This window comes from Henckelia pumila, chromosome 1, assembly GCF_033568475.1.
Source record: "Henckelia pumila isolate YLH828 chromosome 1, ASM3356847v2, whole genome shotgun sequence".
Classification (NCBI taxonomy): Eukaryota; Viridiplantae; Streptophyta; class Magnoliopsida; order Lamiales; family Gesneriaceae; genus Henckelia; species Henckelia pumila.
The window spans coordinates 176,066,559-176,087,077 of NC_133120.1; positions in this window are offsets into that span (position 1 = coordinate 176,066,559).

Below are 20,519 nucleotides of genomic sequence, written 5' to 3' on the forward strand. Positions count from 1 at the left end.
GTACCTTTCTAAGGCAGTCCTAGTAGTCCCACTCTAGGTTCCAAGCCTATCATCAAGTCTACAATGCAAATACCCATGCATCATTCAATAAGCTCTAAAAGTCTTAACTAAGCTATTGCATACTCCTAAATAATTTAAGGAGACCATAGCTATACCTGCGTCCGTCGTCAGCCCACTGATGGCGACTATCCCGCAACTAGGGGCACACCCCTGCTGCAGCTCCACAGCCTCGAGCACTGCTCCGCTAAATGAATACTGCTCAGCTACTATGTCAGACACTGTCTGACTATACTAAAATATATTCTCTACTCCAACTCTAAAATAAGAGTACCCAAAGCCCTAAAATAGAGCTACTAGGCAAAGGAGAGGAACTCGGAATTGGCAAGAAATGAGGAGCTCGGACCTCATATTTATAGGCATCGATCGGAAGCTCCGTTCCTCGATCGGAAGTTCCGTTCGCTACGTGTCAATTCGGTCCACATGCAACCACACACCTGTCACCGACAGCCATCGGAAGCTCCGATCCTGATCGGACATTCCGATCTCCCTGCTTCCGATGTGGTTCCGAACTCACCAAGATCGGAGGCTCCGATCCTGGATCGGTGGTTCCGATCCCACTCGAGTCATGAAACCCTCTAAGCCATTTTCGAGTGTTCTGGATCCATTTCTGGAATCCGTTAACCCTTCTGGAATTTCCTTAATCATGTTTCACTTAATTCCGACATGATTATACGATTTAATTACTCATTACTCATTAATCATTAGTTTTGGATACGGGCCACTACAGATCTTATTTTCAAGTCTGAGACGACTATGATAGATGGATATCCATGTCAAGATCGGTTACGAATCTTGATGTCAACGATGATTTATGAATCAATTCTTAATCGAGATATGTGTTATTTACTCTATTGTTGAGTCGATTACGATTAGAGTTGATATGATTTATTTAACTCATTTATATGTCGATTATACTGGGAATGTTTTCTCACCAGAGTTTATCCGGCTGTTGCTTTGTTTTGTATGTGTGCATTGCAACAGATGGGGCAGGAGCTAGTCTGAGATGACGTTGATTAATTGCCCTAAGATGAGATTACCAACCCGAGGTCCCCACAACAAAGGCTCCCTACAGATTAGCTCCTATAGAGATGAAGGAATTGAAAGATCCGATTAAAGAGTTACTGGACAAGGGATTCATACGCCCTAGTTCATCACCTTGGGCGCACCAGTGCTGTTCGTGAAGAAAAAAATGGCATTATTCGGTTGTATATTGATTATAGGCAGTTGAACAAGCTGACAGTGAAGAATAAATACCCGTTTCCGAGAATTGAGGACTTGTTCGACCAGCGCCATGGGGCAGCAGTGTTTTCGAAGATAGATCTTCGTTCAGGGTACCACCAGTTGAGGATTAGAGAGGCAGACATCCATAAGACAGCTTTCAGAACTCGCTATGGACACTACGAGTTCCTGGTTATGCCTTTCGGACTGACGAATGCTCCTTCAGTGTTCATGGACATGATGAACCGAGTCTTCCAGCCACAAGATGTCTTCAATGAAAACAATCACGTCCTGGTTATGCCTTTCGGACTGACGAATGCTCCTTCAGTGTTCATGGACATGATGAACCGAGTCTTCCAGCCATACTTGGATCAGTTCGTGATTGTTTTCATTGACGACATCTTGATCTATTCCAAGAGTCGAGAGAAGCATGCCATACATCTGAGGACAGTGTTGCAGATTTTGAGAGACAGACAAATGTTTGCAAAATTCAATAAATGTGACTTCTGGCTAGAGAAGGTGGCATTATTGGGGCACATTATCTCCCAAGAAGGAGTCAAGGTGGACCCAGCAAAGGTGGAAGTAGTGAGGACTTGGCCAGTGCCTAAGACAGTGTGGGGACCTTGGGTGCTAATCTCATTTTAGGGTAAATTATACATTAAACATCATTAATGCAAATAAATTAAATCAAGCCCCAATTTTTTTTTTAAAATACACGGACTCCGTGAACAGGTCCGTGCACGGGTCCGTGCATTAATCTGCACGTCCCAAACATAAAATTCAAGGTACACGGACCCCATGCCTACCTCCGTGTCCGGGTCCGTGCCCAAGTTTCAAAAATTCTGAAGTTACTGTTTTCAACCTCAACCACACGGACCCCCAAACGGACCTTGGCAAGGGGTCCGTGCCTTTGTTATCTCGATTAGGTTCCAAAACAGTGGACTACACGGACCATGCATAGGGCATGCACGGGGTCCGTGCCCTGCACTAAAAATCACTACTTAGGCATATTTCAAGTCTGGAAAATGTGTAATCTATGGTATAAACTCTTCATTCATATACAACATGATATACATGCATTTAAACTTCTAAGAAACAATCTAAAATACATGAAATCACAACCATATACACATATCTAACATAAGTTCTTGTTTTGGTTTCCAACATGTTTCTCAACCTTCAAAGTTTCCAAACTAAATACGTCGTCTTAAACCCGAGTCTTCACGTGCTACATCTCTCTCTCAAGCTACCCATGTTGTCGACGACTAGCTCCACTCCCATCTGTTGCCATGCACACATACAAAACAAGACAACAGCCGAAAACATCCGGTGAGAATATAATTCTCAGTATAAACGATATATGTATGCAAACATTATAACATTAACTCTAAACATCTTGTCTCAAAATTAAAGTAATATAATTCATATCTCACGAATTGATTCATACAAAATTTCTGCCATCAAGATTCGTATCCAATCTTGACATGAATATCCATCTATCGTAGTCGCATCCGACTCGAAAATAAGGTCGTATCAGGCATTGGCATTAGAATCAATTCATGTGTCATATCATATATAAATCTAAGATCCACTACCTGAATGGATCAACAATCACAAGTTCCAACTCAAGAATAATCAAATAACAATTATGTGATTTTTAATTCTAAACTCCAAATATTCTGAAATTACATATCCTCGGATTAAAATTAAATAATTCCGGGCCTTATAGACAGTCAGTGAGATACGTAGTTTCTTTGAATTGGCAGAGTACTACAGGCGATTCATTAAGGGATTCTCGAAGATGGCTCTACCTTTGACATCTTTGATGAGTAAATGAGCCAAGTACGTGTGGAGTTCAGATTTCCAAAAGGGATTTGAGGGGCTGAAGCAAGCTTTGATCTAGATTCCAGCATTAGTGATGCCATCTGGGGCAGGGAGGTTATGTGTTGTACACCGATGCTTCTACATCTGGTTTGGGAGCAGTGTTGATGCAGGATTGGAAAGTAATTGCCTACGCTTCCAGAAAGATAAATACCCATGAGAGGAACTATCCCACTCACGATTTGGAGTTAGCAGCAGTATTCTTTGTACTGAAGATCTGGAGGCACTATCTTTATGGTGAGAGATGTGAGATCTTCACAGATCATAAGAGCCTCAATTACTTCTTCACGCAGAAGGAGCTGAACATGAAGTAACGTCGATGGTTGGAGTTGGTGACAGACTACGACTGTGTGATTAACTACCATCCGGGGAAGGCCAATGTGGTTGCTGATGCATTGAGCAGGAAGTCAGCAGGGTTGGCACACTTGACAATTCAGAGACTGCTATTGTTGGAGATGCAGAGGTTCGACTTGGAGTTTGTGACTCGAGAGATATCAGTTAAGTTAGCAGCCTTGACTTTGCAGTCTACCTTGAGGGACAGAATTCGTGAGGGACAGCAGTCTGATGCACAGTTACTCACGTGGAGGCAGAGATACGTGGAGAGGGACAATGGTTTGTATACAGTTGAGGATGGTATTGTACGATATCGAGGCAGACTTTGGGTTCCAGCTAATGATACACTGAGACAGGAGGTTATGACCGAAGCCCACCGATCTCCGTATTCTATCCACCCAAGGAGTACGAAGATGTACAAGGATTTACAATGTTTGTACTGGTGGCCAGGTATGAAGCGAGATATCTTTAAATTTGTGAGCGAGTGTCTCACGTGTCAACAGGTGAAGGCAGAGCACCAGAGGCCAGCTGGGATGTTGAAGCCACACTACACCAAAAATGACTTTTCGCATCGTGCAAATTGGCTATCCGCGGCGCGCATCACACGCTGCACAACTAGTAGCTGTTAAAACTCATGGGTTATCGACAGCTCGCAATGCACACCGCGAAAACTCAAATCGACAGTGCGCTATGCACGCCGTGGAAACTCTAATTGACAGCGCGCGATGCACGCCGTGGAAACTCTAATTAACAGCGCGCGAAGTACGCCGCGGAAAATCACATCGACAGCATACAAAGAACAACGCGGAACTCACATTAACAGCATGCAACGCACGCCGCAAAAACATTATTAACATCACACATGTGCACGCTGCAAAAACATTATTAATAACACACATGTGCACGCCGCGAAAACATTAAGATATTGATAGTACATTATTTTGGTCGTTGATAGCCTTATATAATATCAATGTAACAAAACTTCAACAGAGAAATTAAAATGACTAAACAAAATATTCCAATTCCATTCATAAAAACCGGAAAAAACATATCTTTACAACAAATTAAGCTCAAGTTTTAACTCTAATTACACACGGAATAAAATGCATTTTTTTGTTCATCATATCAACATAGAAGTCTTAATACCCAAAACAAGATACTGAATCTCTCACAAACTAGCCACAAATAACAATGATTAGAGAGATTCAATCAACGCAAATCAGTAGAATCTATGTTAGTCATACAGAAACTTCAACTTTCGATGATGTAACTCCAAAGCTTATTTTGCGCATTCTACCTGGAGCATTCTTGCCAAATAATGTGCAACACTTAACTATAGTCTTCAGGTAATACTTTAGTGGTGAGGAAGCTCATCTCATCAAAACATATCTTCAAGTAGTAAAATATAGTGTTCGAGAAAAGAAGTTGCCTTCTTCAACATAAAACTTGCGACTATGTCATGACCTGTATAATATCAATAATGGAATGTATAAATAAATAATTAAATTCAAAAAAATAAAACCTTCAAAACTTGCTTATATAGAATCAGGTGACAAACCAAAGACAGATTCCAACAAGAAAATGTGCATGGGGTAAAATGGAAAGCATAAACACCGACAAAATTCAAGTACGATTTCTGCAGGATATTAATTTAATCCTACTATCATTTGCCAACTCTACATTCTCTGCGCCAAATCTAAAAAATACTCAGATAAACTTTCACCAAAAAGCTAATTCATATTGTAACCGATTGTAAATTAACCGAAAAAAAAGATCCAAAAAAAATCAAACACATGCGAATCGAACAAAAGAGATAGGGAAGGAACACTTACGGCATCGTGAAAAGTACATGAATCTTCCTGATTTTCTAATATATACATATACCAATGAGACCAAACTTAAAGCATAAAACTTTAACAAACAATTCACATACACATCATTTTGTTTATTTGTGAATGCTTGGTTTCTGGTAAAACTGTTTAAGCTCTTACTAATGCTCAAAAAGCTTACTTTGAAGGCTATTCCTCGCTCCCTAGCGCTATTAAGATTTTTCACAACTTCAGCATATACACCCGCCCTTTTTTTCGAGCACAGGTTTATTCCCCAAAATTGCCATCTTCTTACCTGATGGGCTGGATGAAACCTGAGGACTAGAAATAGCAGGAACTATTTGATAATAGCGACTAACCCAGGGCTAGAATCACTTATAATTTTATTTGGTAGGGTTGCAATTCGGCTCAGACTCTGCAGGAAATCTCTTTTTTCTTTTCGCCAATCTTCATGTGGAAAAAGTTTTAAATGAGAAAAAACATCCGAAAAACATAAACACTATACTTACGCGCTGAAATCAGAAAAGATTAATGAAAATTCTTAACGAAAGTGAATAAGGATCCTACTCCACATATACCTCCAAAACAGAAATCATATAATCATTAAAAATTCTATGATTTTCTTTCTTAACTTCCTGAGAGGCTGAGACCATTGCCATTTCATGATGGACCTCGGCAGCAGCAATCATAATGCCAATTATTAGAAAAATTATTGAAAACCCTTTCCTTTTGAATATTTGTGCATGTTCTTTCTGAATTACGCATAGCCGTGACAGAATGAACTACCTGTTGTAAATACTCTTCAACCGTAATAGCCTTAGCAGGAAAGACATCTTCATATGTTGTCTTTAAAAAGACGAGCGAAGACAAAAGACCATACATAAAAAATTACATAAACATCATAAATAAACTCGAAAAACTTAGAGTTGGAAAAAACTTCACACCCCTATTTGTATCATGAAAAGTTATAGAAGAAAGCTATCACAGCATCAGTTTCTGGCAAAGAAACAATTAAATTAATATAACGTACTACCAAAGCTGAAAGCATCCATATTAAAAACATATCATTGAGTAATTTCCATATTAGGACTGGTCGTAATTTATTACTCAGAAATAATTTGAAAGAGAAAAATTCAAGAAACATAAATATAATAAATAGTGATTGCAAAATTTTATTAGTGTTGAAGCATTCTTCTGATTAAAACTTTCAGGTAGGCTGCCTATGCACATCAAACGAATTATTTTATCAGGTATATATACAAGTATCGATGCATGAATATTTTCATTCAATTTTTTAAGTTACACGGAATATATAAATTTAATTAACGGAAGCATCTAAAAAAATCTTTGGCCACTTACACCACTTACATACGAACGAAATTAGGAATATTATCGGGAAGATTTTTCGATTTGCTAGACCTATGGTGGTTTGACATGGGCCATGGACAAATTTAATAGTTAGTTCCAAAAAATTCGTTTGGATTTCAAAGGGTATAAAGAATAATCAGAGAAAAAAAATTAGTACTTACCTGACGATTCTAAAAGAAGAAATTTCGGAAGCTGCACCGCTCGTGAAGAAGAAATACTGAGATTTTGTTTTGGCAACGAGAGAAAGGGGAGAATTGAGATGAGCAACAGAATAAAGATCGACAAAAAAATTAGTACTTACCTGACGATTCTAAAAGAAGAAATTTCGGAAGCTGCACCGCTCGTGAAGAAGAAATACTGAGATTTTGTTTTGGCAACGAGAGAAAGGGGAGAATTGAGATGAGCAACAGAATAAAGATTGACAACACATTCCCGAATGCGTATCGATGTTTGCGGGGTCTCCGGCGCCATGACGGCAGAATTCGAAATCCTCGATTAGTACAAGCGAAGGGCCGAGTTGTTTGACAAATCGTCCGACCCTCCTCCGGCGAGGAATGTCGACGATATCGGCTGTTTTTGGAACGGAAAAAAAAGGAAACGAGTGGGGATTTGGGGCCAAGGGTTTCCTGGTAGTGACGGTGTTGTCATAGAAGTCGAAGGAGATAGGTTAAAATATAATAATTAAGTAAAAATATTTTTTAAAAAAAAAAAAATTTGTTGTCACAACGCTAATACACAACATTTGTCTAAAACTGTTGTCGTAGTCCTCAATAACCCGCTCATAGACAACGGTTTTGAAAAACCGTTGTCTTTGACCCATAAACGACAACGATTTTTTAAAAACTGTTGTCTATGAGCGGATTATTTTGGAAACCATTGTTTTTTAACTGTTGTTGAATCCATATTTTCTTGTAGTGGATGCACGTTCCTCAAGGGTGGTCATGGCATCTTCAGCCATCGATCGGGAGACCCCGTCCTCTACCTGAAGAGTGGTGTACTTCGTTGTGAAAGCCTCTGCCCTTACAAGAACACCCTCCAGGTCTGCTCTGGCCACCTCCAACTCCTGCCTCACCACCCGAGCTTCTTCTTTGGCCGCTTCTGCTTGAACCCGAGCAGCTTGTATGGCCTCTGCTTGATGAGCCTGGGACTCCTCCATCTTCTTGTGCCAAGCCTCCTAGGATCAGTCCATATCCGCACGAGAATGTTCTATAGTCTCTCGAAGACTTTGAACCTCGGCCTCATGGATTTCCTGCATCCGGGATATTTGCAAGCGAAGCTGAAAGGTACACTCTTCAAAAGAACGTACTTTATCACCTTATCTAAGGAGGTTGGAGTTCGCCTCATCCAGGGTATTCGCCAACATACACAAGCCCTGCCGAAAGTAATACATAGTTAGCAGTTAAAAAGAATTAAAAGAGGGTTGCATAATGTGACGCCCGGGGCTGAAGAGGCGGGAAGTGATCGCCGGTGTCAAGAGGTTGCACGGACAATGAGCGGCTCCTGAAAGGCTTCTAGGCGGAGGGAGACATGAATGAACCGATCCCATGCCGGAATGAGAGGAGATTCTGAGACTGTGTAGGTATGGGACTACATAGTTGAGGAGGGATTAAAAGATTTCATATGTACTGCTCATATCAAGAAGGTGCATCTTCTTTTCGGGAGCTCATCACATAAGAACTCCAAAGTTAAGCGTGCTTGAGTTGGAAAAATTATAGGATGGGTGACCCCCTGGGAAGTTTCTCAGGGTGCGTGTGAGTGAAGGACATAAGCACGCTGAAAAGACTAGTCTTGATACAGTGGGACGTTACACATAATATATTAAAAGAAAAAGAAAAAGAGAACCGCACCATGTAGGCATGGGAGATGCCCTCTGACAAGTTGGAAAGAGGTCCCCTCTCCGCCAAGTACAGCCCCTCGTTAGGAGCCAGTAGGCTATGCAGTTGAGACAGTTTGGAGGAGGCCGACCTCCTGAGAAATAGTGGTGAACCCAGCTTGCTCCAAGACAGGTCCACCTTCTCTTCCCAGGTGGCAGCAGTAGGTTCCTCTGTAGAAGGAAGAGAGGTTGTGAGAGTAGGATTGGGCACACTCTCTTATTTTGGATAGCTGAGTATCACCATTTCTGGCTCAACCACAGCCTTTTCTGGAGTGATGGATCAGCGCTACTTCGTCCTCCGGGTCTTCAAGAGAAGGGGAGAGATGAGCACTAGGGTCCAACAAAGGGGCAGCGAAGGTCACCACCCTGTTTTCCGAAAACGGAGGAGTAGGAAGAGTATGCGTCTTTGAAGGGGTGGGGACAGGCTCCTGACTCGTGTAGCCAATCTTCTGTCTCTTAGGAGCTTGGGCTCGGCTCTCGTTCTCCTCCTGGTTTTATTTTGTTTTTCGGCCAGGGCTGTCATCTTCTCCTTATCAGCCTGTCTCTCAGCTGCCCTATTAACGAATTCTTCCCTCAAAGATTCTACATAGTCAGGGAAAAACAAAAGGAAAACCACAAGTGAGCAACTATGCAAATGCAAGTATAATACAAGAGTGCATGATAGAAATTACCAGGTTGAGTGCCCGAGAGGCCATACGCATCCACCACTTGATCCAGGAGATCTTTCCCCTAGGTACCCAACCCATAAACTTCCATATTGTTACCCTACAAAAGAGCAGAGGAGAGGAAGGTTTTGTTCTCGACCAGGGCAAGGCTGCGAGTGTAAGGCTCCTTGGTCTTATAATGTGGAGGAAGCTCGGGTTGTGGAGGAAGGCTGGTCAAGAATCCGGTCCTAAAGGGGAAAGGAACTGGGGGATGAAGATAGAAATACCTCTCCTTCCATCCCTTCACAGATGAAGGGATGTCACCAAGGAAGCGGCTGTTCAAACGAGCGGTTAGGGAAAAATCTCCCTCGTTAAACCGACAAGTAAAAAAGTAATGAAAGATGAGAGGTTGATGGCCAGGTTATTCATTTTAAAAATAATATAAGTAGAGGCCATGATACGGAAATAATTGGGGTGAAACTGATTAACAGGGACTCCAAAAAACTTAGCAATTTCTAAATAAAAATAAGGGATGGGAAAACGGAGACCACTGCAAATTTGGTCTCGAAAAAAGGTAGAGAAACCTGGTGGAGGGGTGTCAAGGGTACTCCCCTCTTGGGGAAGGTATAGGGAGTAAGAAAAGGGGATCTCCCCTGACCGGCGAAGTTCTTCCGCAGCTCCCTTGGAGAGACCGTTAGGAAGAAAATTAAACCAGCCGAGGGCAGGGGATCTAGCAAGAGGAGGGGGAATCAACGAAAGGGGCTTGGGGTTTTGTATCTTATTTTTCCCTTTTCCTTTTGGGTGGGAAGAAGAAGCAACCGTGGATTTGGCCTTAGAGCATGAAGGTTTTTTGGAAGTGCAGGGATGGGAAGGAATGGCAGAAGCAGAGCGAGCGTCGCTAGAGCCACCGCTTGCCTCCTCATCCCGGGGTGAGCCTTTGGCGTTGGCCCCTGAGGTAGAAGATGTATCAGTAGACATAGGGTGAAAAGGAGTTGTAGAAGACGTTGGAGAATTGCAAGCAAAGAAGACAGTAAGGAGAAAGGTGAGGCAAAGTGAATTATATGGCCTTGGGTACTGGGCAATCTAGGTCATGTATTTTGAAATAAACGGTGGATTTGTACGAAGCGTGCTCAAGAAGGTGAAGCGACAACTGACAAGGTTCCTGACACACGCACTATAAAGCGGTTAGGGCTGACGTCAGGCTTATGTTTTCATCCGGGATCTCAGTAAAGAATGACGCGTGGTCATCAATTTTCTCGAGACAGCAAAGCATGTTCTAGCCCGACTATATTTTTGGAGATGTGGTGATATCCTGGTAAGATAGCCCGGGTAGTTCCAAGTGTTGGAAAACTGGCGGTCAGATCAATCACGATTGATACCCGGTGCAGCGGAAGTTTAAAAATTTTGTTATGGAACAATTCCATAGTGTGGGTATCAACCGTTCAACGATTAAATTATTGTGTGTGTAAAATTCAAATAACAGTTATTAAATTTTACCTCCAATCTCGCAACGAGATTAATGGACACCAACAGATTTGATCTGCTCTTGTTGTCTCTCCCTGGAACCGATGAACTCCTTCAATCAGGTCCACGAACAGAGATTTAATTCCTCTGATAGATTGCACTAGAAAATCTATCAGAAGTTTTCTGCGAAGAGAATAAACGAATCTGATTTGTAATTCCTTACTGCAATTCAAAATCACAGACCGGAAAATCTCGGGCAGAGTATGGGGAGGGTTCGGCCGAAACAATCTTTGAGAGGAACTAGGGTTTTCGATTTTTGCTCTCAAAAATTATGACCTGTTGTGTTTAATTTCTGTACTGCAATAACTTATTTATAATGCAGGCCACTAACACCTTAGGGCCCATTAGTCATAAGTTAGGGCCCGACAAGCAAAGCCCGCATGTTCAGAAATTAATATAAAATTCATCGTGACTCCGATTGATGAACCGATTTCACCAATGTGCACAGAAACCATTTCTGCACATTTTAAAGTCAAAATAAATTTTCCTGAATCCGAATTCAGTGGTTTCCAAAAATGTACATCCCTATGTCATTTTAGGAAATCCTACTCCCTTACTCTTATTTAAGAAGTCCAACTCCTTAGTTCATTAAATTTAACTCTTTAAATTTAACTATCTCAACGGGGATTAAAACTCCATTACACTGTGTGACCCTCAATGGTTCAGGGATACAGCTAGCCGTGGGCTCACAACTCCTTGTGACTCGGAACAACACTTTCCGACTTGCCCAACGAATCATGGTAAAGCGCCTAGCAACATCGCCCCATGATTCCCTAGGTATCACTGATAGTGCCTACAAGAACCAGTAGATTTTGGTTAGCGTACAGTACGGTCCCTTCATCCATATATCCCGATCGAATAAACAACCATTGGTATATCGAGAGTCGCTCAAGATTCGATAACTATGCAATACATCTTGAAGATCAAATTAGTGACATCGCATGTGCTACTAAGAAACCATTTCTTAAATCACATCAATTACTCTGGCCAGAGATTTATCACACTAATATCTCCTCAGATCGCATAGGATATCCACACTCGCAAGTATGTGGTGAATCCTTGACAACAATGCATTGACTCCTATATGTGTCGTAACTGTACCCAATCTCGACACCTGATGACCCCCATAGAGTCGGTAAACGAGTCAAAGCACAGCACTAGCATATAGAGTCTCCATGATGTTTCAAGTCGTAAGGACTAATGGTGTACAACCAAAACCGCGGACTTAATCCACTCGATAAGTGATAACCACTTGGAAAGTCCGGATAGGGTAGTTCGATTATTCATCCTATGAATATCCATTTGCATGCTTCGAACATCTCCATGTTCCCTACCAATGAAACGTGGTACTCCGCATCGCAAATGCTAGTCTCAAACTCGAGCGATCCTTATCCTTATTATCGGACGGCTCAATCGACTAGGAACGGTTTTAGAACATACAGTGACTATAAGATGTATTTCATGATAGACATCTCCATGTTCTACCACATCTTACATACACTATAGTATATTCAAGGTCTTTATCAAAACAACAATAGTATATCACAATATAACAATATGAAGTAATATAAAGTCATTGCCATAAAAGTGTAAATAATATTAAACAAAAGATTGTTTATACAAAGAGTCATCAAAGCCCATAGCCACACAGTTGGCTCACTGGGCACCCACTCTTACAATCTCCCACTTGCCCTATAGCCAACTAGTCATACTACGTAGACCCATTGCTTCGCGATGTTTGTCAAACAATGGTCCTGGCAAGGGCTTAGTAAGCGGATCAGCGATATTGTCTGCAGAGGCCACTCGTTCGACAATGATGTCTCCTCTTTTCACAATCTCCCGGATTATGTGGTATTTCCTCAGTACGTGTTTGGATCTTTGATGAGACCTTGGTTCCTTTGCTTGAGCAACGGCACCCGTGTTGTCACAGTACACCGGGACTGGACCAACAAATTCAGGAATGACGCCCAACTCTTGGACGAACTTCCTCATCCAAACGGCCTCTTTAGCAGCAGCTGATGCTGCAATGTATTCAGCCTCAGTGGTGGAATCCGCTGTGGTGTCCTGCTTGGAACTCTTCCAAGAGACAGCACCGCCATTGAGCATGAACACAAATCCAGAGGTTGACTTCGAGTCATCCACATCACTTTGGAAGCTAGAGTCGGTATAGCCTTCCAATTTGAGTTCTCGTCCTCCATAAACCATGAACATATTCTTAGTCCTTCGCAAGTACTTAAGAATGTCCTTCACGGCTTTCCAATGCATTTGACCAGGATTAGACTGATATCTGCTCGTGACACTCAGAGCAAATGCTACATCCGGTCTGGTAGATATCATCCCATACATGATACTACCTATAGCTGACGCATATGGTACATGTGTCATATTCTCTATCTCTTCATCAGTCTTGGGACACATAGACTTGGATAGAGAAACTCCATGACACATGGGTAGATGTCCTCTTTTGGACCCATCCATTGAAAACCGTTTCAATATGGTATCGATGTAGGTTGATTGAGTGAGTCCTATCATTCTCTTAGACCTATCTCTATAGATCTGTATCCCAAGAATGTAGGATGCCTCTCCCAAATCCTTCATCGAAAATCTACCTGATAACCATATCTTTGTTGACTGCAACATCCCTACATCATTCCCAATGAGTAGGATGTCATCAACATAAAGTACTAAGAATGTCACAGCATCCTTAACTACTTTCTTGTACACGCACGGTTCCTCCGGGTTCTTGATGAAACCAAAATCTTTTATTGTTTCATCAAATTTCTGGTTCCAACTTCTTGATGCTTGTTTTAGACCATAAATTGATCTCTGAAGCTTGCATACCTTATGCTCGCTTCCCATGGATGTGTACCCCTCAGGCTGCTTCATATAGATTTCCTCCTTAATGTCTCCATTAAGAAAAGCAGTCTTCACATCCATTTGCCATATCTCATAGTCATACCATGCAGCTATGGCAATTAGGATTCTTATGGACTTGAACATTGCAACTGGTGAAAAGGTTTCGTCATAGTCAACTCCTTGCCTTTGAGTATAACCTTTAGCCACCAATCGCGCCTTGTAGGTCAATACCTTACCATCAGGCCCAAGCTTTCTTTTGTAGATCCATTTACACCCTATCGGAACAATTCCATCGGGAGGATCTACTAAAGACCAAACTTGGTTTGTATGCATCGAATCCAATTCTGACTGCATAGCTTCAAGCCATAAATTCGAATCCGCATCAGAAATTGCTTCCTTGAAGTTTCTTGGATCACATCCAATGTCGGGTTCATCTTGATCCCCTTCAAGAAGAAGACCATATCGAACTGGAGGTCTAGAAGTCCTTTCGGATCTTCTAGGTGCAGGCGTGTCCAGCAATGGTTCCTGAGGTGTAGGATCGTTATTTTGTATTTTGGGTTCTTCTCGAACTTCTTCGAGTTCCATCATCTCGCCTTTCTTATCCAATAAGAACTCCTTCTCCAAGAAGGTGGCATTCCTAGAAACAAACACCTTTGTTTCAGCAGGATAATAGAAATAATATCCGATTGAATTCTTCGGATACCCTACAAAATAACATAAGCTGGATCGACTATCCAACTTATCTCCCACTGTCCGCTTCACGTAAGCAGGACATCCCCAAATCCTCAAGTACGAATACTTAGGAGCTTTGCCATTCCATAACTCGTATGGTGTTTTGTCCACTGCTTTAGTGTGGACGTTGTTCAACAACAATACCGCCGTTTCAAGCGCATAGCCCCAAAACGAAGGTGGAAGCTCAGTGAAGCTCATCATAGATCGAACCATGTCCAACAAAGTTCGATTACGACGCTCCGATACACCATTAAGCTGTGGTGTCATAGGAGGAGTCCACTGAGAGAGAATCCCATTCTCTTTTAGATAGTCCAAAAACTCGGTACTCAAGTATTCTCCACCTCGATCCGATCGAAGTGCTTTAATACTTTTACCTAGCTTGTTTTCTACTTCAGCCTTGAATTCTTTGAACTTTTCAAATGCTTCAGACTTATATTTCATTAAATATAAATACCCATACCTTGAATAATCATCAGTAAAGGTAATGAAGTAGGTGTGGCCATGTTGAGTCCCTACTCTAAATGGACCACAAACATCTGTATGGATCAAATCCAACAGATTCTGACTACGCTCAGGTTTCCCCTTAAAAGGAGATTTAGTCATTTTTCCTTTTAGGCAGGATTCACAAGTAGGTAGAGAATTAATATCAGACATATCAAACATGCCCTCTCCCACTAGCTTGTTCATCCTCCTTGAGGAAATATGACCTAGCCTAGCATGCCAAAGGTTTGCCGGGTTTTGACTATCGATTTTCCTTTTGTTTGTTGTCGCCGGTTTATCAACATAATTCACTGGAACGTCTTTTAGTTTTAAGTTGTATAGATCGTTTTCAAGTTGTCCATTTCCAATTAAACATTCATTCTTGTAAATATTGCAAATCCCATTCACAAAATTGCAAGAATAACCATCTCTATCAAGCATAGAAATAGAAATAATGTTTTTAATTAAATCTGGCACAAATAAAACATCTCTTAACAATAATTTAAAACCGTTCTGCAAAGTCAAACAAACATCTCCAATGGCCGTAGCTTCAACTCTGGAACCATTCCCGAGCCTCAGCTGGGTCTCACCCATTCTAAGCCTGCGACTTCTTGTCATCACCTGCAAATCATTGCAAATGTGAGATCCACATCCGGTATCCAATACCCAAGAAGTTGTATTAAGTGACATGTTTATTTCAATATAGAACATACCCTTTGCAGTTCCCAACTGCTCAAGATATTCCTTGCAGTTGCGCTTCCAATGACCCGGCTTCTTGCAGTAATGGCAAACATCCTTGGATTTTCCATTGTTTGAAGCCTTTGTCTTTTGCTTCTTCTCGGGCTCAACTTTCTTGGGTGGGGTAGAACGTTTCTTGCCCTTCATACTTGGCCCCTTCTTCGCAGAAGATGAGGAGCCCACCAAGAAAGCTGGCTTATCCTTCTTAAGTGTGGATTCATATGTAACGAGCATATTGACCATCTCTTCAAGGGTGGCCTCTATCTTGTTCATATTAAAATTTATCACAAATCCATCAAATGAAGAAGGAAGAGACAGAAGCAATAAATCCACATTGAGTTCATGCTCCAACACCAAATCTAGGGTCGCCAACTTCTGTATGAGCCAAATCACTCGTACCCCATGATCACGGACCGAAGTCCCTATACGCATGCGGCACGTCATCAACTCCTTAACAGTAGCGAACCTTTCAGCCCTCGACTGAGCCCCAAAAAGTTCCTTGAGTTGCGTGTGAATGTCAGCAGCATTCACCGTGTCCTCAAATCGCCTCTGGAGTTCATCAGACATCGAGGCTTGCATATAGCATTTGGTCTTGATGTCATGGTCACACCATGCATCAAGTTTGGCCAATTCCTCCGGACTTATGTCAGCTGGTGCTTCCTTCGGAGGTGCTTTCTCTAACACGTAGAGCATTTTCTCCGAAGTTAAGACAATCTTCAACTTCCGGAACCATTCCGTATAGTTGGCGCCAGTCAACTTGTTTTGTTCGAGGATCGAGAATAATGGATTTCGCGAATTCATTGTATGAAATACTGAAAAGAAAAACAGACATATATCAATGATTGTTTAACAATTTACTAAGACATAAAATAGGCGAATTTAATTTTATGAATCTCACTCCCACTATTTTAACGATTTCACCACCCTCTAGTGAAAACGGGAAACTTTTTCCTTAGTGAGAACATGGAGTCCAATTGACAAACTTATGGTCCCGAATAATATCAGCCAACCATAATTCTCAAAAGGTAGAGCCCAATTGCTTCCAAAGCAACCCCCATGTTTTTACCTCATGTCCAATAAGGGCCCAATAATATGACGCCGTTTAAAGTGACATGTCAAGATGACCCATCAATATTAAGTTGTGATGGACGGTCGCCATGTGGATCCCCCAATAATATGAGCCGATCCCATGGGAGTTCCACCCAACTTACAACATTTGTCGATCCAATGTACAGCTTTCCGACGGACGGGCCCCCCCAATAATATGAGCCGGACCGTATCCGCGGGTAGCGTCACATACATTGACCGTTGATGGAAGGTAGGAACATTTAAACAATATTTAAATTTCCTTTATTTATCTTGATATAAATTTTAAATCATATTTAAAATGAGGGATTTTATTTATAAAAATATTTGTCTCATCATATTTAATTTATTGCATGCATTGCCGGATTCACGCAATTTATGTCTAAACATGCATACAATCATAATATCACATATTATATAGGATGATCGATTCCATTTCTAATTGACCCGTGGTTGCCAATCACGGGTCTTAGTCCAATCCTAGGTAATATGCAGTATGCAAATGCAATCCTATTACATATGCTTCCAATTTACATTTCTTCAGTCTTCATTGTCTGCTGGGCCCACCATCTTCAAATCTTGATCTCCCACTAAATCTAATGTATTTACAATAAATAACAATGACAAGTAGGGGATACATTTTTAGGGGGTGGGAACGGGCTATAAACCAAGCCCACTTTTATTACATATGACATTCATATCGGGCCATAAACCAGGCCCATTAATAAAACCAACAATAATAAAGACAAAATGTAAATTCCTAACATACACCTACAAAATTGGTCATGGCAATCGATCATCCTTATCCAATAACATTTAATTCAAAATTAATTTATTGGATAACATGCTGTGGCAATTCAAATTTAAACAAGATAAAATCATATTTTATATATAAAATCTCATTTCACATATAAAATCATATTTTATCTCTATATCAAATAAAATCATATTTTATCTATAAAATCCAATTTTACAAATAAAATCATATTTTACTTAATATATCATAAGATCATATCTTATCATCAATTGTACCAAAATAATTGACTTCAAAATTCAATTTACGGATAAAATATTAAAATTTTCCAAAAATTCAAATTTATCCAAAATCAATTTTAAAATTTACGGACTCGAACAATTCGATCCGAAATCTCGTGAACCAATCAAAAACAATTTTTGACCGGACCAAAAATAAAATTTTAAATATTAAAATTAATTTTTAAATAAAAATATAATTTTTCCCGCGGGCCGCCCGGGACACTCCCGGGCCGGCCCGCACCCGGGGCGCGGGCCGGGGGCAGCCCGGCTGCCCCTTTAGGGCAGCGCCGTGCGCTGCCCTGGGCGGCGCCGAGCGCCGCCCTGCGCAGCGCCCAGCGCTGCGCTGGGCAGCGCACAGCGCTGCCCTGGGCGGCGCCGTGCGCAGCCCTGGGCGGCGACGGTCGCCGCCTTGGGCGGCGCCGTGCGCCCCCTTTGGGCGGCGCACGGGGCAGCAACAATTGCTGCCCCACCGGGCAGCGATCCAATCGCTGCCCGGGTTTTGCCCCGAAAATTTTTTTTTTTTTATTTAAAAATATTTATTTTGTTTCAAAAACCGAGACTCAAAAATTTTGTACAATTGATTAATTTAATCGTTTGATCTGAGCAACCTGGCTTTGATACCACTGTTGGAAAACTGGCGGTCAGATCAATCACGATTGATACCTGGTGCAGCGAAAGTTTAAAAATTTTGTTATGGAACAATTCCATAGTGTGGGTATCAACCGTTCAACGATTAAATTATTGTGTGTGTAAAATTCAAATAACAGTTATTAAATTTTACCTCCAATCTCGCAACGAGATTAATGGACACCAACAGATTTGATCTGCTCTTGTTGTCTCTCCCTGGAACCGATGAACTCCTTCAATCAGGTCCACGAACAGAGGTTTAATTCCTCTGATAGATTGCACTAGAAAATCTATCAGAAGTTTTCTGCGAAGAGAATAAACGAATCTGATTCGTAATTCCTTACTGCAATTCAAAATCACAGACCGGAAAATCTCGGGCAGAGTATGGGGAGGGTTCGGCCGAAACAATCTTTGAGAGGAACTAGGGTTTTCGATTTTTGCTCTCAAAAATTATGACCTGTTGTGTTTAATTTCTGTACTGCAATAACTTATTTATAATGCAGGCCACTAACACCTTAGGGCCCATTAGTCATAAGTTAGGGCCCGACAAGCAAAGCCCGCATGTTCAGAAATTAATATAAAATTCATCGTGACTCCGATTGATGAACCGATTTCACCAATGTGCACAGAAACCATTTCTGCACATTTTAAAGTCAAAATAAATTTTCCTGAATCCGAATTCAGTGGTTTCCAAAAATGTACATCCCTATGTCATTTTAGGAAATCCTACTCCCTTACTCTTATTTAAGAAGTCCAACTCCTTAGTTCATTAAATTTAACTCTTTAAATTTAACTATCTCAACGGGGATTAAAACTCCATTACACTGTGTGACCCTCAATGGTTCAGGGATACAGCTAGCCGTGGGCTCACAACTCCTTGTGACTCGGAACAACACTTTCCGACTTGCCCAACGAATCATGGTAAAGCGCCTAGCAACATCGCCCCATGATTCCCTAGGTATCACTGATAGTGCCTACAAGAACCAGTAGATTTTGGTTAGCGTACAGTACGGTCCCTTCATCCATATATCCCGATCGAATCAACAACCATTGGTATATCGAGAGTCGCTCAAGATTCGATAACTATGCAATACATCTTGAAGATCAAATTAGTGACATCGCATGTGCTACTAAGAAACCATTTCTTAAATCACATCAATTACTCTGGCCAGAGATTTATCACACTAATATCTCCTCAGATCGCATAGGATATCCACACTCGCAAGTATGTGGTGAATCCTTGACAACAATGCATTGACTCCTATATGTGTCGTAACTGTACCCAATCTCGACACCTGATGACCCCCATAGAGTCGGTAAACGAGTCAAAGCACAGCACTAGCATATAGAGTCTCCATGATGTTTCAAGTCGTAAGGACTAATGGTGTACAACCAAAACCGCGGACTTAATCCACTCGATAAGTGATAACCACTTGGAAAGTCCGGATAGGGTAGTTCGATTATTCATCCTATGAATATCCATTTGCATGCTTCGAACATCTCCATGTTCCCTACCAATGAAACGTGGTACTCCGCATCGCAAATGCTAGTCTCAAACTCGAGCGATCCTTATCCTTATTATCGGACGGCTCAATCGACTAGGAACGGTTTTAGAACATACAGTGACTATAAGATGTATTTCATGATAGACATCTCCATGTTCTACCACATCTTACATACACTATAGTATATTCAAGGTCTTTATCAAAACAACAATAGTATATCACAATATAACAATATGAAGTAATATAAAGTCATTGCCATAAAAGTGTAAATAATATTAAACAAAAGATTGTTTATACAAAGAGTCATCAAAGCCCATAGCCACACAGTTGGCTCACTGGGCACCCACTCTTACACCAAGGACTCGGGCGGTCTTGAGAACCCGGGTGATCTTGGAAGGCCGGGTAATCACTGATAGCCTGAGAAAGGTGCGGAAGCCGGGCATTTAGAAAGGAGGTTCCCGGGATCCGGAAGATAAGAAAGATAGCCTAGTCGCGAGACCCGATTTTTATATTTTCAAAGGCCAGGAAGAGGCCACGTCTACCTTGCGTATACTCAACTTTTATTACGGAACAAATCATTATTTATCATGTTTTAACAATATGGGTTTGCTCAGAGATTACAGGAGAGTCTAATCACACGTGATGATGTCCCATCGACTGTAAAGTGGTCAGTTAACCCATACTATGCGATCATTAACAACCCAGTCAGTCGAGTATAAATACCAAGCTC